This window comes from Mirounga leonina, unplaced genomic scaffold, assembly GCF_011800145.1.
Source record: "Mirounga leonina isolate KUSES-001 unplaced genomic scaffold, KU_Mleo_1.0 Mir_104, whole genome shotgun sequence".
In the NCBI taxonomy this organism is placed as follows: domain Eukaryota; kingdom Metazoa; phylum Chordata; class Mammalia; order Carnivora; family Phocidae; genus Mirounga; species Mirounga leonina.
In genome coordinates this window covers 15,138,272-15,154,279 of record NW_023270231.1, presented here as the reverse complement: position 1 = coordinate 15,154,279, position 16,008 = coordinate 15,138,272, and positions in this window count along the sequence as shown.

The window sequence follows — 16,008 nt, the reverse complement described above, 5'->3', positions numbered from 1 at the left end:
CTGTCTTGTTCTCCTTGTTCTTGTTTTTCTTGTAGATCTATTTCTCAAAATAAATTCATAAAGTCGAGTGAATCCCAGTTGGTCCATGAGCCTCTTGTGGGCGTGGGTAGTACGAGCTGGTCCCCTCAGAGCCTCTGTGGAGTCGAGTTGCCAGACTTGGAATGCTGGAGCCAGGCCCTGGAATGAGGCCGCCACACCATGGCCACCACACTATGGCCTCTGCCCCTTGGCCCAGCTCAGCAGCCTGCCTGGCAGCGTCACTGAGCTTTTTTGAACTGCAACATCCTTGAGCAAATATGCAGTCAGTTTGGTGGTTTATAACCAATCTTGGTTCCATTTTATTTCTGTAAATACTGCCTGCATTTTCCCAGAGCCTTTTAATCTTATTGTCTGCATTCTTATAGACAGACACAGCTCTCTTCTGGAGTGTAGGGAGGTATGAGTAAAGAAATGCATGGTTTAGAAAAGACCCCGAATCGCCAAGGAAATGTTGAAAAAGAAAAACAAAGCTGGGGGCATCACATTTCCTGATTTCAAGCTCTATTACAAAGCTGTGATCACCAAGACAGCATGGTACTGGCACAAAAACAGACACATAGACCAATGGAACAGAATAGAGAGCCCAGATATGGACCCTCAACTCTATGGTCAACTAATCTTTGACAAAGCAGGAAAAAATATCCAATGGAAAAAAGACAGTCTCTTTGATAAATGGTGCTGGGAAAATTGGACAGCTATATACAGAAGAATGAAACTCGACCATTCTCTTACACCATTCACAAAGATAAACTCAAAATGGATGAAAGACCTCAATGTGAGATAGGAAACCATCAAAATCCTAGAGGAGAACATAGGCAGTAACCTCTTTGACATCGGCCACAGCAACTTCTTTCAAGACATGTCTCCAAAAGCAAGGGAAACAAAAGCGAAAATGAACTTTTGGGACTTCATTAAGATTAAAAGCTTCTGCACAGCAAAGGAAACAGTCAACAAAACAAAGAGGCAACCATGGAATGGGAGAAGATATTTGCAAATGACACTACAGATAAAAGGCTGGTATCCAAGATCTATAAAGAACTTCTCAAACTCAACACCCAAAAAACAAATAATCAAGTCAAAAAATGGACAGAAGACATGAACAGACACTTCTCCAAAGAAGACATATGAATGGCTAACAGATACATGAAAAAATGTTCAACATCATTAGCCATCAGGGAAATTAAAATCAAAACCACCTTGAGATACCACCTTACACCAGTTAGAATGGCAAAAACTGACAAGGCAAGAAACAACAAATGTTAGAGTGGATGCGGAGAAAGGGGAACCCTCTTACACTGTTGGTGGAATGCAAGTTGGTACAGCCACGCTGGAAAACAGTGTGGAGGTTCCTCAAAAAGTTAAAAATAGAGCTACCCTATGACCCAGCAATTGCACTACTGGGTATTTATCCCAAAGATACAGATATAGTGAAAAGATGGGCCACATGACCCCAAATTCATAGCAGCAACGTCCACAATAGCCAAACTGTGGAAGGAGCCGAGATGCCCTTCAACAGACGAATCTATAAAGAAGATGTGGTCCATATTTACAATGGAATATTACTCAGCCATCAGAAAGGATGAATACCCACCATTTGCATCAACATGGATAGAACCGGAGGGGATTATGCTAAGTGAAATAAGTCAAGCAGAGAAAGACAATTATCATATGGTTTCACTTATATGTGGAACATAAGGAATAGCATGGAGGACATTAGGAGAAGGAAGGGAAAAATGAAAGAGGGGAAATCGGAGGGGGAGACGAACCATGAGAGATGATGGACTACGGGAAACAAACTGAGGGTTTCAGAGGGGAGGTGGTTGGGGGGATGAGTTAGCCCGGTGATGGGTATTAAGGAGGGCACGTATTGCATGGAGCACTGGGTTTTATATGCAAACAATGAATCATGGATCACTACATCAAAAACTAATGATGTACTGTATGGTGACTAACATAATAAAATTTAAAAAAAAAGAAATGCACGATTTGGTTATTAGGCATGGAATGGAAAATATCCAGTTAAAGACTAGTCTTTAAAAAAAAGGCTAGTCTTCTTCAGGTGACCTAAGGTGGGGGAAGCTGATGTAGTGTAGAATGCAGTGTCCCTGGGAGTAAAGAATCCAAGACCCCTGAAAAATGGGCCCCAAAGCCTTCACATTAAGTAACTATTCACTATTGCTTCCCTTGGCAAGATGCCAACTGGCTATCCTTTCTGCCTTGCTCTAGAAAAGGTGAGTAGCTGTTTCCAATTTCAAGTGCACAGAGAGCAGGTGCACTTTTGTAATCATCTCTTATACATCGGATATAGTGTGTGATGAAGCTCTACACAGAGGCAGGGGCTCTTATGGTCATGAGGACTGGCTGTCACATTAAATGCCATTGTTTTCCTTCCTGGAGATTGTGTTTGCCATGCTGACCATGAGCCAAAAGGAATGTCTGGAGTGACATTTCAGGTTCCTCTCCTTTCGGTTATATTTTTGAGTTCAATGGCTCAGTTCTATTGCTTCAACAAGATAGGAAGGAGGCAATTCACTTAGTTTAAGGAAGGCTCATGCATTCCTTACATAAATATTAACAGAACACCCAGTGCTATAATCCCCTTTCAGACTCACAGGAATGAACCTGAAAACAAACATTTTGTTTGCCGGTTCAGTGGTGACCGGCATTGTGTGGTTTGGTGGCCTGAGCCTATGTCTTGTTGGGGACATTAAAACTACAGGTCACCACTAGGTCATGGAGATGGGAATGGAGCTGAACATAGGACAAAGCTGGGTGGGGAGGGCAGGGCAGGGCTGATCTGAGAGATATCTGGACCTGGGCAAGGATCCAGGATCCCTCCCAACACTCATATCCCAGGCCCCAAGACAGAGTATTTGTAGATGACATCTTGGATACAGGGAAGCCATGGGAATGGGAGGGGCAGGGTCCAGTAAGACCGCCAGGACAGAAGAGAAACATCCCTCCATCCCTCCACTTATTCATTCATTCACCCCTTTACTCACTCAGCTCACATTAATCAGTACCTGCTCTGTGACACACAAGGATAAATGAAACATGCCGCCTGGCCTCAAGATGCTTAGAACCTCATGGGGGAGAAAGGAAGGTCAGGCATAATGATTAGAGATACTAACCAGGCCTTACTCTGTACAGTACCTTTTTGTGCCAACCCCTCCTTTCCTCAGGGTGACAGAAAGAGGGCTGGGTGTCCTCCCCGCCCCCACTCTGGGGGCTGCATTATAGGAGAGGAAACCTGAGCTTGGGGAACCTGAATCTTTTTTAGTGGATAGTAAGCCTACCTGCCCTTTGCTTCCGAGTGGGACTGTATCTCTCTTCTGAGGCCATTTGCTATACAAACTTGCTTTTGAAAAGAAAGTCCATGACTAAGATGATGTCCCTGCTCACAAGATGTACAGAAACACGAGAGACTCTTGGAAAACTGTGTCCCAATAACGATCAGCTTTATTTCTTTAGGATGATAGTTTTTGTGGAGACTGAGAAGGAGGTACTGAGGCTTTGATACCAAAGCCTTTTACCCTCCTCTAGCAGGACTCAGTCCTGGGGTCGGATCAAGGTGAAACAGATAAAAGAGGTGAGCAGCAGGAGTGGGGGAGCTGACCCTCTCTTCGGACAGTGATAAAGGCTTTGCTTTGTGGAAAACATGTGTATTCATTCTATTAGCATCTCAGAGCAGGTATCTAAGGAGAAAGGCAATCAGCCCCGGGTAGGCATGAGGAAGTGTGTTGTGTATAATTCAATGTGATGATCTGAAGGAAGGAAATTAAAATATGTTCAAGACCTTACCAGGTTCTGTGACCAACATTTCTACACCCTTCATTTCATCTAACCTCATAATAACCTTTCTTTTTCTTTTTTACTGTGGTAAAATACATACATATCACATAAAATTTACCACTGTAACCACTTAAAAGTATACAATTCCGTGGCATTAAATTCTTCACAAGTTTGTGCCACCATCACCACTACTGTTCCGGAACATTTTCATCGCCCCAAACAGAAACCCCCAGATCCATGAAAGCAGTCACTCCCCATTCCTCCCCCTAGCCTCCGGCAACCACCAATCTGCTTTCTGCCTCTATGGATTTGCCTATGCTATATATTCCTAATAATCATTTGATAGAAATATTGTTATTCCCATTTTATAGATGAGGAACCCATAGCTCAGAGAAGTTCATGTCTCGTCTAAGGTCACAGATCTGGTAGGTGATGGGTGTGATGGGTTCTCTACTGAGCTCCCCTGGAAGAGGAGAAAGGTCACTCACATGGCCCTCAGGAGTGTGGCCCCCTGTTAGCGTGGCAGGGTGTGGAGGACGGCAGAGTGGGGGGAGCAGGAATCCAGTGCACCAGGCCTAAATCAGGAGAGGGGCAGGAAGGAGAGGCCCTCCAGGTCGAGAAAGGGTCCAAGGTGTTGACATGGGGTAGCCAGTTAGCCAGTGGGGCCAGGGCCCCTGCAGCGGGAGGCTCTCTCTTACAAAGGTGGTGTCTGGAGCAGGGGAGGCGCTCCTGATTCTGGGGGAGCTTCCAGCAAAGCCGGCTGTGGCCCCCATGCTTCAGACCTAACAGCTTTGTTCATTAGGGTGAGACCACCAAGACAAGGCCCCAGGAAGTCAGCTGACTCAAGTTTCTTTTTCTCCAGGGAAACCCAGACCTGTCTTTGGGCAAAAGCCTCTCTGTCAGCGGCCAACACCCCCAGGCTGTCTGGGGGGCTGAGAGACTGAGCGGGAGTTCATGAATGGCCTCCAGTCAGAGGCAGCTACCAACTGACGCCTCCCAAATCACTGTGTGAGCCTTTTGTTCATTTCCTGGGAACCCAGGAGAAGCTGGGTCAGGGCGCTGCATGCCCAGGGCAGCCTGGACCCTGCGGCTTTTGCCTCCTCCTTCAGCCACATGGGGTCATTTTCCGGGCCTTCCCTCAAGCCTGTTGGATTCAGGAGCCCTTTTTCTTGCTTTGCTGGATATGATAGGTGTTTCGGTGTGTTCCTTCCTTAATTCCTGAAACCAGAGAGGCTCATGGTCTCTCCCTTTGGGAAATGTTGGCCTCTCCCCTTCCCAGTGCTGCCTGCCCCACTCTGTCTCCCTGGGAAATAGAAGGGGGTGGGGGAAAGTGGGGTTCCTCTAGGGTGCCCTGACTCATCCTCGGTGGAGGGGACCCTCTTCTCTTAAATATCTCTCTCATGGGGGTACAGCATCCTTTGGCCCTGAAGGTCCTCAGAAGGGTTAAGTGTTCAGCAAAAAGAGCCCTTCCAGATGGGCTGTGCCGTGACAGCTGGTGTGAAGGGCCTCTGCCAGCCCCGCAGGGCCTTCGGGACACGACTGTGACAGCATCTGGCTGTGTCTGAGTCCAGTCAGATGAGCTGGGAGGTAAGGCATGTGGCTTCCTCCTGGCAATGATCTGGCTGTCTGTGAATGTGACCCCACAGATGTCCGTCTGTCAGCCTTCCTCACACCACACCTCTCTAGAAGGAATTTCCAACAGCAACCTGTCTCCATGGGCGAGCCTGCTCCTTGGTGTTGGGCTGATGACCCCACGGCGCCTGGCCGGGGCAAGTGGGAACGAGGGGGGCAGGGTAGGCACAGGAGACATCTGGCTGTCAGGCAAGATGGACACCGGGGGTGAGTACCCTATTCTTGCTGGGGCGCTGGCATGGAGGCAGAACGGACTTGGGCTCACCCAGCACGCGCGGCCGTGTGAACTCCCACAAACCCCTTTGCCTCAGTGAGCCTTCGCTCCCTCATTCGTGAAAGGGGTAAAGCCTACTTTATTGAGTTGTTGTGAGGCTTCGCGAGAGAATGCACATGAAGTTCCCAGTTGATGGGCAATAAATATCAGTTTATTAGAGTCTAGTTATTTTAGAGTTTGACCCTTTCATTTAGCATTAACACATCCTAAAATAAAGGTGGATTTGCTCAGGGCCCCCTATGTCAGGCAGAGCCCTCGGCCTGCCTCAGCCTTTTCTGGGATGGTTATCTGATCAGTGCTCCTGGTTTTGGCCTCTGTCTGACTCAGGAGGGGACCTGAGGCTTTAACTCTCTGTCCTTTGCCTGGGAAGTAAGGCCTTCCTGCTGTGTGACTCTTTTCCCTAAAGGCTGTGAGCTGCATGTCCCTTCCTTAAGTGAGGAAAGCCAGCTTCCAATCTACTACTTGTCTCTTAGACTCCCACCCTCTCTGCTTACCTGCTCTGTCAGGCCTGTGAGGCTTGAAGAGAGGAGTGGTTGGGGGTGGACACTTCAGCGCAGTTGTCTGGAGCAAGCTGTTCCTGTGAGTGGGGAATCCATGCTTGGGGAGCACAGAGGTTCAGAGGAAGGCAGAGACCCAGGCCCTTCTCTTGGGGAGCCCCCCTGGGGAATGCTGATGTCAGGGAATGCCACTGGAATGAAAACTTCTGTGTTTGGTCCCATCTTAGCGTCCCTTCATCCTGGAGGAGAGAAGAGGAAAAGGTGGGAGGACCTTCCGTGGAAACAGGGAAGCTCTCCCAGCACTTATTATATAAATGACAAGGCCACAGTGAGTCGAAGTGGCTCGCCTCATCCTCTCTTTACGGTCATATGACCCTCACTCTTTCTGTTTTCCCCAGATGACAAGAACGATGGCTGGGCCCAGCCCTGACTGGCCTTGGGGCCTTCACCACACCTAGACGCCAGCTCTCTCAGAACAGTGTGGGTGACAAGGAAAGACATGGCTGATGAGAGGGGACTCTGTCTGTGGCGACACAGGCAGACAGATGTCCTTACTCTGGAACACTATGTTTGGGTGGGACCCCAGAGATCGCCTTCACCAATCCCCATTGCCCAAAATCCGGGGAGGGAAAACGGTCGGCCTCAGGCTGGGTTGTCCGACTTGTTAATTCAACAGTAGAGCCAATGTCTCTGGTCAAAAGTGTGAACTACTCCTTGAGTAGATTCCCTCCGATTTCCTGCAAATATGTGCGTCTGAGGGAGGCGATTCTGGTAGCCGGGCTGACACAGGCTGACGAGGAACGAGAAGCGCCGTCTCTGACTAAGATTCCTTTACTTTCTCTGGGTTTGTAGGGGAACACCACCGAGATCGCTGCATGAGGTGGATCTGTGAATGGCCGGCATGTGGAGCAACAGTTATGGTGACACTCCCGAGCAGTTGGCACGAGGTCATGCATTCCCTCCTCACAGCAGCTCTGGGAGCCAGGTACTGTCGTTACTTTTTGTGCTAGTTACGGTCCTTCAAGAAGCACAGGCGAGATGCAGTTAGATGTGCCAGAGACTCATAGGGCAGGAGGTCTGTGAAGGGTGGGGGGCGGGGGAGGGTCGCCGTGGAAAAGGAGAGCGGGCAGGACAGGCTGGGTAGCAAGAGCCTTACACAGCAGTGAGGTTCCGAGGAGCACTCGGCAAGGCGGGTGGGAGCCTCTGGGTAAAAGTTGCTCCTTAGAAGGGTTAGGTGTCCTGTAGGAATGGGCTGGAACTAATACACCCTCCATGCTCGGTCACCGGCTGAGCACAGCATGGACCCACAGCAGCCATGCCCGGGGGCTTCTCCCTTGGGGTGGAGCGGGACGGTCACATTATCATTATTGCCCGACTCTGAGCCCTTACACATGAGATGGCTGGGCGAGTTCTCTTGCAGGAGGTCCGAGCAAGCACATCTCCATGGCCGCCACACCGCCGTTTTACAGATGAGGAAACTGAGGCACAGAGAGGTTAAGTTTCTTGTCCATGGTCCCACGGTTAATAAGTGGCACCAGGCCACACCATGGGCTGCAGGATTATTTGCTGGTGTGTAGGGGAAAGTACTGTCGTGTAAACTTTGCAATCCGGCGGACCTGCCTGTCCCTTCTCCCTCGAGCACGTGCTAGCTGTGGGAAAGCTGAGACTGGCGTGTGTAAAGTGCCTGGTACAGTGGCTAACACATAGTAGGTGTTCCTGCTCTCATTCTGTCTCCTAGGGGTGGAAAGACTCACAGTCTTTCCATTGTTGATGTTGCCTGCTTACTGTCCCACTCTCTCTTCATGTCAACTCTGACTCCCCAAAGGATGCTTCTGAGCTGACTGCTCTGCGGGCCCCAGATCTGCCTGGGGCCTTGGAACGGATGGATGCTGGGGCAGGCGCCAGGCCTGGTCTTGGGGTGTCCTCCCCACTGAAATGCTGTGGCAGCCACCCTGGGCCTCCTTCCATCCTGGGGAGATTAACGTCATTGACTTGACTAGAGGCCAGGCAAAGTGTCTGGTAGTCCACAGCTTTATCTCTAATCTCTAAAACAACCTTAGGCAGGAGGTCTCAACATCCTCATTTTTCAGATGAGGAAACTGAGTCTGATGGAGGTGAAGACTCTTGCCCAAGATCACAAAGCTAATAAATAGCAGAGCTGGAATCTGAACCCAGTCTGACCCACTATAAAACCCACTCATTTTCCCCCACACCATGCTAGTCTTGTGAGGTAAGTTATTATCATCCTTGTTTTATAAATGAGAAAACGGAGGCTCAGAGAGGTGGAGTCACTTACCTAAGGTCACACAGCAAGTACATGGCAGCAGTGGAGTTGGAGTCCAGCCCTGTGTGACTCCAAACGCTCCGGGACAACCTTTTGTTCTGGGTTAGCCTGGACTCTCAGGAGGGCACACGTCCTAGATTTAGGAAAATCTTTTGTTCTCCAGTCCCCCGTCTGCAATCTCAGCACCCACTCCTTGCTTTGTGGGTCTGGGAGATGGAGAAAAGAGGAGGGTCATTCTGCCTTTTTTGTTCCTGCATCCCATGGCCCGGTGGCCCTGACTCTGCAGTACCAGCGTGAACCCTGAATCAAAACCCAGGAGACTGGGTCAAGCCCTTGCACCATCCTCTTGACCGTGGGCCAGTCACTCATTGTAAAGTGGGGTGATGAGCGCCCTGTTGGTTTCTCAGGGGAGCTGGGAGGAGAATCCAGCAACATGAAGGACCAGAAAAGACTCTGAAACCAGCCTAGGGTTGTATGATCACCTGGGCAGTAGGAGTGTTATTATTATTTTGTGATTTTCTTCCTACTTTCTGCCCTCTGGCTTCCCTGAAGGCACCACCAGCAGGGAAGGCACTGGGCAGGCCTCCTTCTAGACCCACAGTTGGTCGGCATCCCTCAGGTGCCTGGCCTGGCCTGTCAGACCCCATTTCTCACAGTTCTCCCGCCCTCTGCCCTCCAGTCCTCCAACCCTTGGCCTCCTACCCAGCAGAGTACTTCATTCCCTGAGGGGGAGATTCCAGAGCAGATAATCCAGCTGCCTCCTTGACAGAAACTAACAGCAAATAAAGGAATATTTACTGAGTACCTGCAACTTGACAGGCGCTTCAAGTGTTTAATCCTCTGCAGCAACCCTGAGAATTTTTTCCTGTTTACTTTTGATGAGCGAGGCTCATGCTTAGCAGCACGCAGCTGGAGAGAGGGGGAGCCAGGATTCCAGCTCTGGGCTGTCTCATTCACTGGGAAGACAGACCCGTTCCTCCCTATCATGGTGCACAGTCCGCTGATGGGCAGGTCCTTCTGGTGGCCAAGGGCCATGTCTGCGACTGTCTGTGCAGGAGGCAGAAGCCAGGAGTAACGACTTGGGCTGGGAGGGCTGCCTCTTCCTCCAGGCTGCCCAGGACTTCTCCATCACCAGAAGAAATGGAGACTCTGGGGACAGTTCTGCAGAACCATCCTTCATTCCAGCCTTATCTCAGCCTCTGAGCACCAGGTGGGCCTGAAGGAAGCTGCCTGGGGGCAGTAGGCAGAGGCCTTTGTCTGGGCCTATGCGGGGCCTTGACTGCCGTGGGCAGCTTCCAGTGTGGGCAGTAAAGGACGCTGCACTTGGGGTCACGGAAGCCACCTCCAGGTGGCACATCAACAACCAGTATGTGATCCTGGACAGGTCTCATCCCCTCTCCGAGCCTCAGTTTGTTGGTCTATAAAATGGAACCATATCCTCACCTCACTGCAGCGTGGGACGGATAAATGGGTCAGGATGTGAAAGTGCTTAAAGCAGAAAGTTCCCGGTAGGACCTGCTGCATAATTTGCAGGGCCTGGTGCACAAATGAAGAAAATGCTGATGTTCCTGTTCACCCATCGTGAAGAATTTCAAGGCGGTGGTAGCAGAGCATGACACCAGGCGCCGGGCCCTTGGAAGCGCGGGGCCCTGTGCCCGCGCAGATGGAGCTTCCTGAAGCCGGCCGCGGCGGGGGTTTAGGAGAAGTGGGGTGCGTCCTCCTCCCTGCAGCGGCCCACCCGTGCCGCCCATCCCGAAGCGAGGCTCGGGCGGAGGGTCCCGCGGCACGTTCGGCGGGGCGCCTACGCCATCTAGCGGCGCCAGGACGCGCGGCACCCGCCGCGCGCACCCAGCCCGCTGGCCTCCCAGGCTCGGTCACCCCGCGGGCGGGCGCTTCGGGGTCCCACGTGTCGCCTGCGTTTCCATCCCTTAGCTCCGACCCATCACCACGTCCTCTGCATCGTCCTCCAGGTCTCTCACCTTGTCCCACCCCGTCGTTAGCTCCTGGGTCCACTCACCCGCCCGCTCACTCTATTAGGGTCCTCCCCCTCCCTCCGGGAGCTGTTCCCCCTCGGGCCTCTGGAGGCACCCCTCCCCCCTCCGTCCATTCCAGCCTGCACTTCATCTTCCCTCAACAGCTCCTCAGAGCCCTGCTGTGGCTCTCTGCCACCTCCGGGGAAAGCCCATTTCCTTAGCCTGGCATCCAAGGCCGTCCACCCTGGGTCCTCGGGCCTGCCGTTATCCTGCAAACACACCGTCGCTTCCTGACACCCCTCCCCGACTTGGGGTCCTCTCGTGTCCTGCCTGTCGGTCTCTCCAGGTCCCAGCTCTGAATGAATGCCTTCCAGGACTGCTAAATCCTCAGGGTGCCCACAGCAGAGCACAGGAATCTTCAGAGTCAGAAGTGGCCAGGTCAGAAGTGCGCATGGAGTGGTTTTGTGAAGATGAAATGACATGACTTATATTAGGCATTCAGAATGGTGTCTAGCTCATTATAAGCATAGTAAATGTTGTCAACTATCATTATTATTATAAATTCTGCATCATTAATTATTAATGACCTTGGTCATGTGATTTCACCTAGTTGACCTCTTCCCGTCAGGAAAATGGGGATATTATTTATATTCTCATCCCAGATGATTGTTACAATACTAAATGAGGTGCCGCACAGAGGGTGCTAGGTAGAGATGTAGCAGGTGATTGAGAGAGGTGGTCCTCTCCCTTCACACCACGCCCTCGATGCTCAGCAGATAGTCCCTTTTCATAGTTCCTTCTTCGTGATCCCAAATGATTTAATTGTGGAATGCTCTGGAGGCTGAATTTCTTCCCAGGGCACTTTAGTCTTTTCTCTTAAAGTCTTCAACTGATTGGATGAGGCTCACCACACAGTGGAAAATTATCTGCTTTACTCAAAGGCTACCGAGTTAAATGTTAATCACATCTACCAAATACCTTTACAACAACGACTAGAATGGAATTTGACCATGGTATCATGGCCTAGCTAAGTTAACACATAACGTTAATCATCACAGTGGGCTAATATTTATCACATAAGGACTTTCTCCTTAATAGAATCCATGATAGTCTGTCTTTCTCCATCTCTCCCCAAGCATATACCTATTCTGTGTTGGCATTAACAGTGAGGGGCTTTGGCCCCTTAGACTGCACAGGGAGTTGGGGGTTAATAGATAGAAGGATTGGATACTCTTAGTTCACAATCCCCTGCCACAAAATCCTTGCCCCTCATCAGGCATTCTAGTTTGGATAGGGGTCTTGACTGGGCTTTGGGAGGAGAGCAGGAGAGAAGGGACTGGATTTCGCAGCTTTCCTGGTGGGAATGGGAGTGATGTGATGTAGCTGGAGGAACTTGGCTGGGAATGAACTGGCCAGAAGAAACACCAGGGAAGGTAGGGATGATGAGGCTTATTAATGCAAAGTACTTCTTATGGAAGTCGGGCATCCCAGATTGGTAGATAGGCCATGAAAGGTGGTGGTGTGCTCTGGGATCCCAGATCAAATTTTTTTTAACAATTTTAAGTTGACATGAAATCAACTACACATATCTGATACATGTATACACTCGTGAAACCATCACACAATCAAGATAATAAACACAACCATCACTCTCAAAAGTCTCTTCTTGCCCCCTCGGTAATTTCTCTTGCCGCTTCTCTCTGCACTGACCCTCCCCATCCCCAGACAACCACTGATCTCCTTCCTGTCACTATAGTTTGCATTTTCTAGAACTTTATATTAATGGAAACATCCAGTGTGTACCTTTTTTTTGGTCTAGCTTCTTTCATCAGCATAATTATTTTGGGATTCATTCATGTTGTTGTGTGGGTCAAGAATTTATTTTTCTTTACTGCTGAGTTGTATTCCATTGTAGGGATATACCACAGTTTGTTTATCCATTTCCTTGTTGAAGGACAGTTGGCATTAGCCTGATATATTACCAGGGGAAAGTGTGGTAATAGAATTTAGTGCAGAGGTTGCAAATTCTGGAATGCTCTGTGCCACCCCTGTGCTAAATGCATCTGCTACACTTGTTTGGTTGGGTCTGTCTGCTGTCATGGAACTAGTTGCCAGACTACAAAAGTTGGGGGATTTCACAGGCAAGTCCAGATTTTCAACTTTACTGGAAGAATTTTTAGGTCTGATAACTGGGTCCACATTCCAGTAACATGACAGCAATCCCTAGAGCTGTGGCATAATTGCCTCCTTTACCCTGGGCATGTATTCTCCGGGTTGCCACTAATTTCTTTAATCGCCTGGCTCCATATACTCTTTGAACCTGGCAGTTTCTGGCTTAGCGATTAAGCTCAGCAGTCAGAAAGTCCTGGGTTCAAATTGCTCTGTCACTTACTAGCTATTGGATCATGGCCAAGTTACTTAAACTCTCTGAGCTCCAATTTCCTCATTAGTAAATGGGATTAATAACAGAAACAACCTCAGGGTAGTGAGAATTGAATACATATGAACTATTTAGCATGCAATAAGTGCTCAGTAAATGATATTTAATATTCTTGTTATATTATGGTCGCAGAGTAGATGGCAGAACAGTACAGTGGATATGGCACTAGACTAGATTTCTCGTCCAAGCTCTGCTACCAACCAGCTATGTAGCTGTGGGCTTTGGTTGACCCATCTATCGTATGAAATAGTAGGAGATCAGTTAGCATGTGTCAAGTTGCAAGTGGCAGAAAGTTCAATTCCATCTGCCTTAAATAATAAAAAATTAATTTATTGCTGTACGCAACACAAACCACTTGTGGTACATGTAGCTTCAGGAGAAGCTTGATCCAGTAGTTCAATGAAATTATGGAGTCCATTTGTTTCATCTCTCTGCCTTGACTTCTGTGGTATGATGTTCATCTATAGATTGGCTTCTCTGCAGGTTACAAAATGATTGCCTGTATGTCCCAGAGCTACGTGCTTATTCATTTGTGTCCAGCAGGGAAGAGTGACTTTGTGTCATTGTTTTCAGTAATGACTCTAAAATTCATGCTGTTTGCATTGGCTTAGGCCTTAAGCTACCCCTGAACCAGTCACTGTGGCCAGAGGCATAGGAAAAAATGACTGGCTTAGTACAGGTCAAGTGTTCTATTCTAGAACTGAGAGTGCAATCAGCTCCTCCAGTCTCATGGGTCCTCAAAAGTCCACTCAGTGGGACTGGCTGCCCCTAGGGTTTTCCCCCGATCTTCAAGATCTGGATTTTTGGTCTCCAGGCAGTCCCTGGACCGGAGTGCAGAGCTTGTGGAGGTCTGAGACTTAGATTGGGCTTTATTTTGATGTGGAGGGACATGCTGATTTCAGCTCCTCTAAGAAACCCATATGGGCATCTTTGCACATGTCCTTGGCATTATTCCCTATAGAGGAAGAGTAATTTGGCTTGAATGCATGGGCTTGTTTTCATTGCTTTTTACTAATAGATTTCATGGCAGCTGCTTTCCAACACCTTCTGGTGTTTGTGTATCATTAGAGCTCATTTTAGGAATAGGTGGAGAATGGTCTTCATGCTCTCTAAGAAATGGAGCCGGGCAGAGATTTTGGAGCTTGGCATGCTTTTAAGCCCATTTCCAGCTGTGTGGGCAGGTCCCTTCATGTCTTGGGGCATCATTTCTTCATCTGAAAAACAGGTGCCTAGAATTCTTACTTCACAGAGTTGTGAGATTCAAGTAGGATACCATCCACAGACAACCTGGCACCCAACAGTGGTCCCCAGTCCCATCTACACTTCCTCCTGGGAATCTCTCCAAGGGGCCTTTCTGGCTTCTGCTCAGAGGATTTACTTAGAGATGTGATGTTAGAGAACCACAGGATGGGTCATAGTGGGATTCTGTATTTCGAGACATTATTTCTATATTGGAACAAGGGATAGACTCTTGGATTCCTGAGCTAGAAATGATAGTAAGCTTAGGTCCAGATTTTCTGTAAATGCTGGTGATCCTTCCCACCCCTGGCCCACCTGAGATCATATCAAGATCAGCTCAGAGGAGCTATCCCTCCCTACCCTGTCTAGAGTAGCCTCCCCAGCCACCCCAGTCACTCTCTACCATGTCACCCTTGTATTCTCTTCATGTCACTTTGCCGAAAACTTTTTATCTATGGTCTGTTTACTCCCACTAGATATAAGGTTTGTAAGAGCATGACACATATCTGTCCTATTCAACATTTTAGGTTAGTTTCCTCCAGAAGCCAACACTGAGACAAGGATGTGGGATCCAGTAGCTGATCTGGGAGGAGATCCCAGAAGCAATGGTAGGGGAGTACAGGAAATGAGAGAGGGAAGGGAAGGAGGTCAATAAGGGGTACACTGTTGAGCACATTACTGCTGTGGCTATTAGGGCTCAGTTCTGCTGGAGAAGTCGGGAGATGGTAGAGAAGGTACCCCAAAGTCCTTCCTATGGAAAGGAGATGGGTCTGGGGGTATTTATACACCAGCTCTCGTTGGCCATTGCTTAAGGGCTGCTCCAGGGAGGTGTTAACTACCTGATTCTCCTGGCCTGCCCTGCTCACAGGCAGAGTGCAGCCTTCCCAGCCAGCAACTATCTCTGACAGAGTTATAGACAAAGGTCCCAGGCATTTCCAGGTGGCACAGTTGTGTCCAGCTGTGTGGTAACAGTGAGTGTTGAGGCCTTCTGGGTAAGACAGACTACTGATGAATCCCCATCAGTAGGCACAATTACTGGCAAACGGTGACAATGTGTTGGATGATTCAGGAGGAGCAGGATCCCTCCAGAAGGACAGGTTGGAGGTGGGTGTCCTAAGTGGAGAGCCTTGTTTCTCCAGTATCCCAAGTGCTGAGAGATGCACGGATTCACGAAACACAGGCCTCTCTTTGTTTCTGTGCTCCGTTGAAAACTGCAGTGTTTATTTATTCCTTGTTCCTTTTTTAAAAGCTTTTTGTTTGTTTTAATATCACTCTTTTAATTAAGTTTTAAATTTTAATTCCAATATGGTTAACATATAGTGTTATTTTAGTTTCAGGTGTACAATATAGTGATTCAGCAATTCTGTACATCACCCGGGTGCTCATCACAAGTGCACTCTTTAATCCCCATCACCTGATTCACCATCCCCCCACTGCCCTCCCCTCTGGTGACCAGCAGTTTGTTCTTTAGAGCTAAGCGTCTGTTTTTTGGTTTGTCTCTTTTTATCTTTTTATCTTTTTTTCATTTGTTTTATTTCTTAAATCCCACATGTGAGTGAAATCACATGGTATTTGTTTTTTTCCACTGACATCCTTCACTTAACATGATACCCTCTAGCTCCACCCATGTTGTTGCAAATGGCAAGATTTCACTCTTTTTGATCACTGAGTAATATTCCATTGTATATATATACCACATCTTTATTCATTCATCAATCGATAGTCATTTGGGCTGCTTCCATAATCTGGCTGTTGTAAATAATGTTGCTATCAATATAGGGGTGCATGTATCCTTTTGACTTAGTATTTTCATATTCTTTGGGAAAATGCCCAGTAGT